The following is an 11731-nucleotide window of genomic DNA, read 5'->3' on the forward strand; positions in this document are numbered from 1 at the left end:
GGTAAGAATAAAATTATAATCGTGTGTACAAAGTTAGTTAGAGTAGTGTATTCATTGTTTTTACTGAATTTAAACTTTTTATTGTCAATTAATTTTATTGTGAAACTTCAACTTTTTTCATGGAAAGACTATGACCACCATTAATTTGGGTTTCAAACTCTCAATACTTCTCTCCCCATAATTTAGACTGGAATATAACTTAAATTAAAAATATAGAAATATAGTTTTTACCCCTCTGTAAGTTTTATTTATTATGGTCTCTCTCGATGTTTCAAACTCTTTATTCTTTTGTCATATTCTTACTTCTATTACTCTTAAGCAAAGCTTGCATCAGATGGTTGATAATTTCAATACTTAATTATTATAGTTGGCTCAATATTGTATGATTTGTATATTCCAATCTCCCATAAATAAAAGTTTCTTAGCAATTCTTTTCTTAGCTTATATCTATTTCAACCAAAGAACAATACTTCATTTCTTTTTTCCAAATTATAATAATTAAGTGGGCCACTAATAATTAGGTTAAGATATACTTTCTTTGTCATCAATTTATCATGTAGGAAGCGTCTATTAGACGAATTTCAATATTTTAATCATATGGAGTGATGACACTAAATCTTTTTCTTGGGGGTATAGTCCAATGAGGATTTAGAAGGATTTTAAAAGACTTTAGAATCATGGTGTAGTCAATTAAAAAGTTAAAATAAAAATTAGAATTCTGGTGCAGTCAACTAGGATTTTATAGAGTCCATGCAAATTTATAGGTATTCATATATTTAGAGATTTTGAAGGATTTCATTCAATAAGAGATTTTGTAGGATTTGAGAAGGGATGGTAAGCATAACAAAATCCTACCTCCACCTCTAGGATTTGTTTTCAACCCCCTTGCTTTCTTTCTCTCTCTCTCTCTCAACTCTGCAACTCGAGCTTTCTTTCTCACTATGACAGTCCGTCCCTAATTTTAAGAATTTTTAAAGTTTTAATAAAGGATTTTACAAAAATGCCCTTTGAGGTACGCGCATTATTCGAGGTTAATCGTTGTGTCGTGCCTTCTAAGATTTGTTTTCTTGACATATCCTCGTAGTACTCGTCGCTACGAACGTGTGGGCGCTGACGGTTCGTTATTTGGAGTTATAAAGAAAAAGATTTTAAAGTTTGAAGTTTGGGCATTTTATAAATTTTATTATTAAAATTTGGATGGCCCAGATTTAATGAAGAATTAAATGGATGGCTTGGATGTAAGGAAAATAAAAATAAATAAATATAAGTGAAAGAAGGTTTTTGTGTGTGTGTGTGCGTGAGAGGAAGAAACAGAGGAAGGAGATTGGGCAGAAATGCCCAATCGGGACAAGAGAGAAGAAGGCATCAGGAGGGATTGAGAGAGGGAGAAGCCGACCAATCGGAACAGAGGAAAGGAGGAAAGGAGAGAGGGCGAGAAGCGGAAAAAAGAAGATCAGAAAACGGGTTTTCCCCCAACCCGTTTACCCGCGACACCCACACCTAAATTCCGGCGATTTTCACCGGATTTCTCACAAATTGGATCAAGGTACCATTTCCAATCAACACTTAGGCCTTCCCTCTTCATGTTTCACCCCAACAATCATGAAATTTCGTGGTGATTTGGTGAAGAACACCCACACGGGTGCCGCGACCTTCTTGTCCAAATTCTTCAAATATTGAAATGTTTTCTTTCAATTACTACCACCATTAGTATTCCCTTAGGACCTATAACAAATCCAAAGCTTTGATTTGGACGGTGGAGTTGATTTGAAGGTCGAATTGGAACTCACCCAATTCTAGGGTTCGCACGGAATTTGATGAATTTGAAGTGTTTCCAGGCCAAATTGGCCTTGGCCACAGGTATAAAAGTTGCTCTACTCATTGAGATCTTCGATTCTGTATTTTTTGAGAATTTTTGGAAATAGTTGGATTTTCCGGCGAACCGGAGCGGCCGACCGTCACCCGCGGCGGCCCGTGCGGCGGCGCGTGGCCAATGGCCCGCCAATGTCATTCTTAGCATGTGTTTAAGGTTCTAGGTTCAGTTTTGATAATTGTTGGACGTAAATTGAGTAATTGAACCTAAGTTCGTTACAATTCGTGGTTAGGTAAAAATGTGAATTGACGATCCGATCGTTGGATCGTCACCAAACTTTGATACATTGTAATACGTAATATTTAAGGATTATAGGAACCTACGGATCGGGAATCCGATATACGGCTCTTTCGGAATTGGAGTTGTAAGTTCATAATGTAGAATGTTAACCGTCACTTGGTTTTGGAAATTGACGGAGATCCGACCGTTGGATGGTAATAAAATTTTAGGATGATGTCCTAGAGGTATATTGTGGACCTCTGGAAGTTATGGATTTGAAATCTAAGTTGCAGATCTTCCGGATCGAACTATATAATGACGTGTCTTATATAAGTTATATATTCTATCGATATGAATTCTGAGGTTGGATTTGATTATCGTTCTAGGCGCTGGTCGTCACGAAGCCTTGATGTGTGCTACTAGGGAGTTGTTGGGCGAACTCCAGGTGAGTTGGCAGTTTTTGTTTTTCGTATTACCTATATACTATTAATTGTCCCAGAAATTGAATTTATATGAAAGTATGTTTTCAATTGCCATGATGCATATTATAAATTATATGAATTGATATTGATGCATATATATATATATGTGAATTGGTGCTGTGGACGCACAGGTGAGTATCAAGTGAGTTCATATGATTTATATGAATGAATGATGATGTGAATTATGTTGAGAGCTCGTAACCTGCACCCCTGGTGTTAGTGCTTATGTTATTCACCCTGCATCACACGCTCACCTTGGATCCAAGTAGATGCTAGTCGTACAGACCACTAGAGGTGGTTCCGACATGCTAGTCGTACAGACCACTAGAGGTGGTTCCGACATGCCAGTCGTACAGACCATTAGAGGGGTTCCGACTGGTAGGTGACCTTAGATTATGTGCACAGATGATTAATGAGAGAAGCACTAGAGCGTATTATTTCACCATCTTAGTCGTACAGACTACTATAGGTAGTTCCGATTTATGTGCAGTGTAGTGCCGTACAGGTCACAGTTGGTGACTCCGGCAGGGCCGTACAGGTCACAGTTGGTGACTCCGGCTGGATGAGATATTGAGCTATAGAATCAGCCGTACAGAACCACTGTAGGGTCTCCGGTTGATTTATTATCTCACCTGAATTATATTGATGCATTCACATTATATTTTGGCATATGGCTTGGCATGGCATATTCTTTCTGAAAAGCATTGAAGGATTATAATTTGAGCTTTTGATGATATATATATATATGTTTATATATTATTATGTTATTTTCTGGGAAAGTATACGGGTTTTACAAAGAGGGGCTAGAAATGTTTTAAAGGAAATGTTTTCGAAAAACTTTGTTGCACTGACCCACTCAATTTTGTTTTGCACCCCTCCAGGTTCTAGTTAGCAAAGCTTTGGTGGCTACGAGGAATCCAACGGCGTTCTGACAGAAGTCACAAAAGTAGGACTCCCCCTCGGGTGTTTCATCATAGTAATTGTATTTTTTAAGCTTCCGAACTGTGTAAATGGTTACGTCACACTCACGTGACGGCCAGCACGCCCTTCTTCGGGACGGGGTGTGTCACTCACTCTCCATTTTCTCTATGAAACCCATCATTCCATCCTTCCTTCCTTCCTTCCTTCTGGTGTCTCAGCCACCCACCTCACCCCACCAAGGTGACATGAATAAGATCTCTCACCTGGTTTGCTTTTTATTTTTTGGTAATCAAATTAATCTGTTGGTTTATAGAATTTGATTCAATTTGACCATTATACAATTTCCTAACTCCTGAATTGTCCTCTTCTCTTCTTTGTCCTTGGTATTATTATATGATGTATTATGGTCTTAATTTCAAATATATTGAGTAGGTTGACTTGAATATACATAGGAAGCCCTCAACCTAACCATTTTATCTACCATTGGAATCCTTCTGAATCCTACTTTCATGAATGATTATGGTGGAAGGTAGACTTTGGGGAGCTTAATTTGTATTTGAACTTTTCTGTTGATGGAGGACCATGGAGGATTGGGGTTACTCGAGAGAAATGGGCATAGCTCTTCATTATTTTTTCAAGTTTAATCTTATTTTCTATTAAAAAATAATTTTTAAAATGAAAACGGAGTCTCTCAAAATCCATTCAAATCTTTAATCAAAGTCCATAAGAATCCTTTCAAATCTTTAATCAAAATCCATAAGAATCCTTAAAAATTCATTTGACAATTGTAAGGCTTCTACAATCCTTTGAAATCTATGACTTAAAAAAGTCTTTTAAAATTCTCAGAAATCCAAATTAACTTTACCTCCTTGATTGCAAGAGAAATCTCTCCTCAAACTGGCCCAATAATTACGACAGAAATCTTGATTTGGCCACTAGCTTAATCTAAAACCCTTTATAAACTGCTTGAGCCTAGTGAATATGAATCTTGAAATGTAAGAATACATTGTTAGGCTTCTTCAGTCTAAGTTCAAAATAACTATGACACTACGGGCCATTTGTTATTTATGAAGAAAGTTGAGATTTACTATAAAATAAATTGGTAATATGGGAAATAGTCTAACTTCTTATAAGTTCATGCAAGGTCATCTATTGTCTATCACAATGAGATTCATTATCAGTATGCCCCCTTACGTGTGGCGAATGTTCAAGTCAAATATATGGACAACACAAATAGGATGACGTGAAGCGTGTCGTTGGGCTTCACATGTGGGACAACCTATTTTGATGCCATGAAGAAAGTTGAGGTTCAACTATAAAACTAATTAACAATATAGGGAGCCTAACTTCTTATAAGCCCATGTAAGGTCATCCAGTCTCTCATCAATGTGACATTCATTCTCAATAGTCTATGATTAGCTTGGCCTGGATAATACAATATATTCAAGGAATGTTGAATAAAAATATCGTCACAAGTCTGCTGTCCCCAAATTTGTATCTCCTACATGTCTCATTTCTAGTTTTTCGACACTTCTCCCTCCACTTAACTCTAAATTTAACAGTTGTTCAAAAAAAAAACTCTGAATTTAACAATGTTAGCTTTCTCATAAAAATAATTAAAAATAAATAAAAACTAAGAAATTTAAGAAAAACGAAAGCTCAAAAGCAACCTAATCTTACAGCCCACCCCAACCTTCCCACTATGCATGCCGGCAGTAACACTCTTCTGCACTGCCTCTGAAGCTTCCTTTCCCCACGTTTTATTTCCCTTACTTCCTCTCTCTTTCCAGCGAAGAAGTATTGGCATTTCGGTGATATGGAGCACACGTGGCTGTTGGGCTTCACACGTGAGCCAATTTGCTCTGATACCATAAGGAAGTTGGGATTCCACCATAAAACTAATTTGCAATATGAGGAGTAACACAACCTCTTATAAGCTCTTGCAATGTTTCTCTTTTCACCAACGTGAGACTCTTTACCCATCTTCACAAAAATGATTCTTCGCCGGCGGTGAGGAAAAATGTCAGCAGAAATTGGGTGGTGTTATTAGAGTGAGTGGTTGTCTGGAGTTTGTTTGGGTTTTTTTCTTCAGTTTTAGTTTTTTTAATTAGTTTTGTTTATACCATACTTAGGGCATCCGTATTTAGACCTCGTATAAATACTCAAGGGACTCAAATGTAATTATGTAATAAATGAAGGGCCATTTCTTAAGCCTCCTCACATCCCCTAAGCTCTAAGCTCTCTCAAAGCTCTCACTCTCATATTCAGAGCTCCATCACCCTCCTCATTGAGAGAGGCCAATTTCCTAGGCCATCAGAAGCCTCACTCTCTCCCTCAGAGGCTCTGACTCTCTCTCCCTCACATACAAAGCCACAAGGCTCATAAATAGAGAAATAAAATATCAGTGTGGACGTAGCCCAAACATTGGGGTGAACCACGATACCTCTTGTGTTATTTACATTTCTTGCAGAATCACAGTCGGATTTGCGTTGTTCCAAGACCCCTCCGGTTTTGTGCATCAACATTTGGCGCCGTCTGTGGGAATCGACACAAAAAACTATGTCAGTTCTCTTTCATTTTTTCACCTCCACCGCAAAATCAGCAAAATTTGCAAAAACACAAAACCAAAAGCTCCAAAAAAACAAAAGAATTAATAATCAGATCCATCGCCCACGGCCCTGATTCAATCTCTTGGAAATCTTCGATCCCTTTCGCCCCAAAACAAAAGCTTTCAGATTCTCTGCATGCATCGCAATCCATTCGATTTTTGTATGATTGGAAATTCGAATTGATGGGTTTCTTGTCGGATCGGACGGTCAATGATTCTTCAAAGATTGGAAAAATTAATGAACCCTATGCCAAATGCGATACAAAGAAACCATTGAGACCGTATGCCAGCCGACAACCTACAAAGAAACCTGCCAAAGCAGCCTCGAGAAGGTGGAGGGTGACAGCACCGATGCTAAGGACCTGATCAAGGCCGGGTTCCAAGTGGCAGAAGACAAAGTTAACCCGAGACAAGCCGGGTTCCAGGCCGGGTTTCAGGAAGCTGGCAGTGAAGCTGCACCCAGACAAGCACTCCGCCTCCCCCAAGGCGAAGAGAGACAAAGCCACCGTCAGATTCAAGCAGGTCTCCGAGGCCTACCAGATCCTCATCGACCAGCGCAAGCTCACCGACTACAATTTCCAGATCTCTCTGCAACTGAAACAACAAGAAAACCACCCTCAAATTTCTCATAACCTCTAAAAGCTCAGTTAATCTAAGTAGAGATTTATGCGTCTTCAGCAAAAAAAGGTCTTGCTTCTTGGTGGCGTTGATCGGCGGCGCGTTCTCTGTCATTGAGAGCGTCAAGACTAGCCAAATTATTCGACAGTCGTGGCAATCCCACCGTCAAGAGGAAACTAAAGGAATGATCACAGAGGCAACAATACTACCAAGGTCTTTTACACTGAAATCAAACAACAACAAAAAATATTTGCGCTACATACATCAATGTATCGAGAATCTTGATGGGCTTGTGTAACTCTCCGAAGAGGATGTTAAGAGCGAGTACGCAAAGTTCCAAATAGGGCCGGCAGACAGCGGTTACGGATGACTCGTGCATATCAAAGGCTGTTTCAACAACAAGTACTTGAGAAGGGCGAACGATCACCAGTACTGGATTGTAGCTGGAGCTAACGAACCAGAGGAAGATAAAAAACATTGGTCCTGCATATTATTCGAGCTTGTGGTTGTCCATTCAGACAACAAGGCAGTCTTCTGATTACTCCACGTGCAACTCGGGCACTTTGTGACGTCATTCACTGTTAATGACTTCAACCAGTGCCTCTTCGCAGAGAGAAACACCCCCAACCTCCACAACGATATGGATGTGTACACAGTCGTCGACTTGGAACTACCGAGCCCTTTTGTGCTGAAATCAAACAAAAACAACAAGTACTTGCGCTACATGCTTAATCAAGAAAACGACATTCATCATATTCTCCAATTCTCCGCACAGGATCGTACGAGCGAGTTCGCACAGTTCCAAGTGGAGCAGGCAAACAGTAGGGACTGCCAAAATAATCATTACGTTCATATCAAATGTTGATGCACAAAGCCGTGGCAATCCCACCGTCGACAGCCGTGGGTCGAAGTCTTCTACTCCTTCTACAATCCCAGCCCTGCCCATTACCTCAAGAAGTCATCCCCGTTGCGGAGCGAGAGCGCCACTTCCACCCCCAGCCGATTTTTTTGCTGACCCTTTTCGCCTCCGTCGCCAGCGAAGCACATCAAGGCCGAACTTCCTCCTCCAAACCTTCAGCAGATGCTGATGGAGATACCAAGAAAAGCAAAAGATAAGATCACCGTCCGCTGCCAATGATGAAAGTAGAGATACAGATAAGCTATCTTACAACAATACCATTATTATTCCACTTTGGCGTTGTCTGCCATTTGCCAAAAGAGAAAAGAGAAAGAACAGGAGTGGGAGAAACAAAAGCAAAAAGAAAGGAGAAAACAAAAGCAAAAACAAAAGCAGGAAAAGAAAAGAGACAGCAAAAGAGAAAGCAAAAGCAAGGAATAAACACCCCACCAGAATGATGTGATTTACTTTTCTTGTTTTTGTATGATGTGATTTATTTTTTTTATCTTTCGGAGACATCTGTATAAATCCCCCCATCAAAGGGTAATAAAAAACATAAAATAAAAAAATAAAAAATAAAAACAGCAAAGCCCAAAATAAATGGGCTGGAATGTTGTGTGGAGGGCGAATGCCTATAAGCCCAAAATAGCACCAACCAGGTGACCAAAAGTACGCCCAGTACTACAAAAAATTATTCGGCACCCCGCCGCTTTTATCGCCAACCAGGTGATCAAAAGTACGCTCAGTACTCCAAATTATTCGACAGCCTGCCGCTATTATCACCAACCAGGTGATCAAAAGTACGTTTAGTACCTCAAATTATACATGAGCATTACTCATGTCAATCATACATAAACATTTCATGAGCATCACTCATGTCAATAACACATAAACATTCATGAACATCATTCATGTCAACATTCATGAGCATCACTCATGTCAATCAGCTTCAAAAACTTCATTTACAAAAGCTCCAGCTTTGAAAGCTTTATTTACAGAGCTTTAGCTTCAAAAGCTTCAAAAGCTTCATTTACAAAAGCTCCAGCTTCGAAAGCTTCATTTACAGAGCTCTAACTTTGAAAGCTTCATTTACAGAGCTCTAGCTTCAAAAGCTTCATTTACAAAAGCTCCAACTTCGAAAGCTTTATTTACAAAACTCCAGCTTCGAAAGCTTCATTTACAAAAGCTCCAACTTCGAAAGCTTCATTTACAAAGCTCTAGCTTCAAAAGCTTAACTTGCAAAGCTTCACTTACAAAGCTTCAGTGCAGGGTATACAAATACCGCCTCCGAACAACCGCCACTTCGGCCCATACATGGATTCAATTTGAAGTCTCCAGCCAACAGACTCTATTGACCGAAAACTTGAGGGACTACATTATGTACCATATATTGGGCATCATCTGGGCCTCATGAAAAATACTTAGGGGACTCTAGCCCATTATTTATGTATTGAGGAGCGAGCCCTTATTCTATAAAAGGGACTCCCTCACTTTCATTAGAGAGCACCTATTATTCATATACTGAAGAGCGAGCCCTTATTTTATAAAATGGACTCCCTCACCTTCATTAGAGAGCATCGCCGCCAGCTGAGCAACCGCCTCGCCTCGAGCATCACTCATAATTCATGTACTAAGGAGCGAGCCCTTATTCTATAAAAGGGATTTCTTCACCTTCAACGCCACAAGCCGAGCCAACCAAGGCAACATAAGCTTTAAACCAAGCAGCCTCGCAACATGTGCTACTTCTAGTTGAGCATCACTTCACTTTGAGCACCACCTCATATCAAATATCGGTTCAAGACGACATCTAGTTACGTTGGCCCACACATGGACTGAATTTCAAGTCTCCAGCCAAAAGACTCTCTTGACTGAAGACTTGGGGGACTACTGTTTATACCATACTTAGGGTCTCCGTATTTAGACCTCGTATAAATACTCAGGGGACTCAAATGTAATTATGTAATAAATGAAGGGCCATTTCTTAAGCCTCCTCACATCCCCTAAGCTCTAAGCTCTCTCTCTCTCACTCTCATATTCAGAGCTCCCTCACCCTCCTCATTGGGAGAGGCCAATTTCCTAGGCCATCAGAAGCCTCACTCTCTCCCTCAGAGGCTCTGACTCTCTCTCCCTCACATACAAAGCCACAAGGCTCATAAACAGAGAAATACAATATCAGTGTGGACGTAGCCCAAACATTGGGGTGAACCACGATACCTCTTGTGTTATTTACATTTCTTGCAGATTCACGGTCGGATTTGCATTGTTCCAAGACCCCTCCGGTTTTGTGCATCAACAAGTTTAATAAAAAGTTTAATAGTGTTAGATTTAGGGTTAAATTGAAAGATACATGTCAACAAATAATATATGAGACATCAAATTGGGAACAACGGACCTCTAGCCTAAAAATATGGATGTTAACATGAATATTTAGACAAAATATGTAAGTTGGCATTCAAAGTGTCATCCAACTATCATTGAATCTAGCTAGTGAGTTGTCTAAGCCAAGCTAATTCTAGGAATTAAATTAGTTCTACAAACGAACTGATGATTGTTTGGATCATCTGGTAGCGACTTTGATGATATGCACATGGTTCACTTGCACCACCACCTAGAGGGGCACCGAAAGCACTTCCTGGCGCACGTAGGCGGACGAGGGTTCATTTGCTACACACCAATAGAAGAACTAGCTACTAAAGAAAACGATGACAGCTTATGGTAATTGCTAAAACGTCTAGTAATCACAAAGGTAAAGATCTAGAACGAGGGTCAACGAGTATATGCAACAGCTAATTGTGAATCATGTGGGGATACGTTCAATCTAAATGCGTGGTATTGTGACTACAATATTGATAGTTTTATGTTGGGACCTCGTAAACAGAATGTTAAATAAAGAGAAAGTCAAATTATTGATTCAAAGGTACTTTTCAGCTTTAGATGGCGAGACAAATTTAATTAAACACGTGAGACGTTAAAATGATTAAATATGGAAAAATACAAGTAAATAATTGGAAGATGATAATTAATTCACTAGAAACCATTAAAATATAAAGATCGTTAAATCAACTTTTCTATTTTAGAAACCATGCATATCATGCGGTGAGATGAGATGTGTACTTAAAGCAGATCATGTTGCTTCTGTTCAAACCAGCTCCCCACATTTAACGTTAGTACTCACAAGTTACAAAGAAATAGAGAAAATTAGAGCTTCAGAGGCTGCGTTTCACGCCCTACATCATCCTATTCTGAGGAGCTGATCTCGCGCTTAATCATTTAGTTCAGTTTAAAAAATAGAGCTCGAATGGGAAATTGGATTGGGAGATGCAACGGGTTGTACTCAGCTGATGATCAAGGATTAACCAGTCATAGGACATCCTCAAACTGTTTGAGAGTTAAGGTGCGTATGACTAACAGGCAACTCAAGGAGCTGATGGCGAAGGTGGACATGAATAACAAAGGTCGAAATTTCGAGGGGCTAGGCCTTGTGATCCTGCAAGAATGCTTGGAGGGTAGGCTTGTTGCTGCTGTTGATATTAATCATGATGATGATGAGATATTGAAAAATGGAAGGGATAATTGGATGCTAAGCACCATTTATGAAGGAGAACAAGAACATGATCATAGTTTGTAAAAACGGTTGTATTACTCTTTTCATTTCAAGTACGTAAAGTTTGAACATAAAAAGATCAGATACACGGATATGTACAGAGAATAATCAGTGCTTTATTTCACATGGAATTTTAGATCAAACTAATATTTTTATTAGCTTGAATTTTACACTTCTGCTAGTATTTGGTGAAAAGAAATCAAAAGGGCTTTTGGGTTACAAAAGCACTTCCATTGTAAGCAAGCGAATTATATTGGATATCATTTTGTCCTCGAGGTCTGGAGGGTTGGAAATTATATATATTATAATATTATTGAAAATTATATAGTTTCAATAATTGAATGACAAATGTAATCTCACTTGAATGTCTTGTGTCTCTGCAGTTGAACTGCTAACAGGCAGTTGTTATCATTCAAATGTTGCATCCCTTGACGTTATGTCTGGATAAGATGCACTCATTTCATATTTTGATTTCAAGTCAAACGGGTGCATCCTTTGAAGAAGGGAT

At 39.3% G+C, this 11731-nt stretch overlaps 1 long non-coding RNA gene across 1 annotated transcript; it reads left to right on the forward strand.

Moving 5' to 3' along the window:
• Positions 1-1293: 1293 nt before the first annotated feature.
• On the forward strand, positions 1294-3662 carry LOC126628549 (uncharacterized). Its single transcript, XR_007625458.1, has 4 exons — positions 1294-1546; positions 1723-1860; positions 2479-2537; positions 3456-3662. It is a non-coding gene; the product is annotated as an uncharacterized LOC126628549 (long non-coding RNA).
• Positions 3663-11731: the final 8069 nt, after the last annotated feature.

This window comes from Malus sylvestris, chromosome 1 (assembly GCF_916048215.2).
Source record: "Malus sylvestris chromosome 1, drMalSylv7.2, whole genome shotgun sequence".
NCBI classification, from domain to species: domain Eukaryota; kingdom Viridiplantae; phylum Streptophyta; class Magnoliopsida; order Rosales; family Rosaceae; genus Malus; species Malus sylvestris.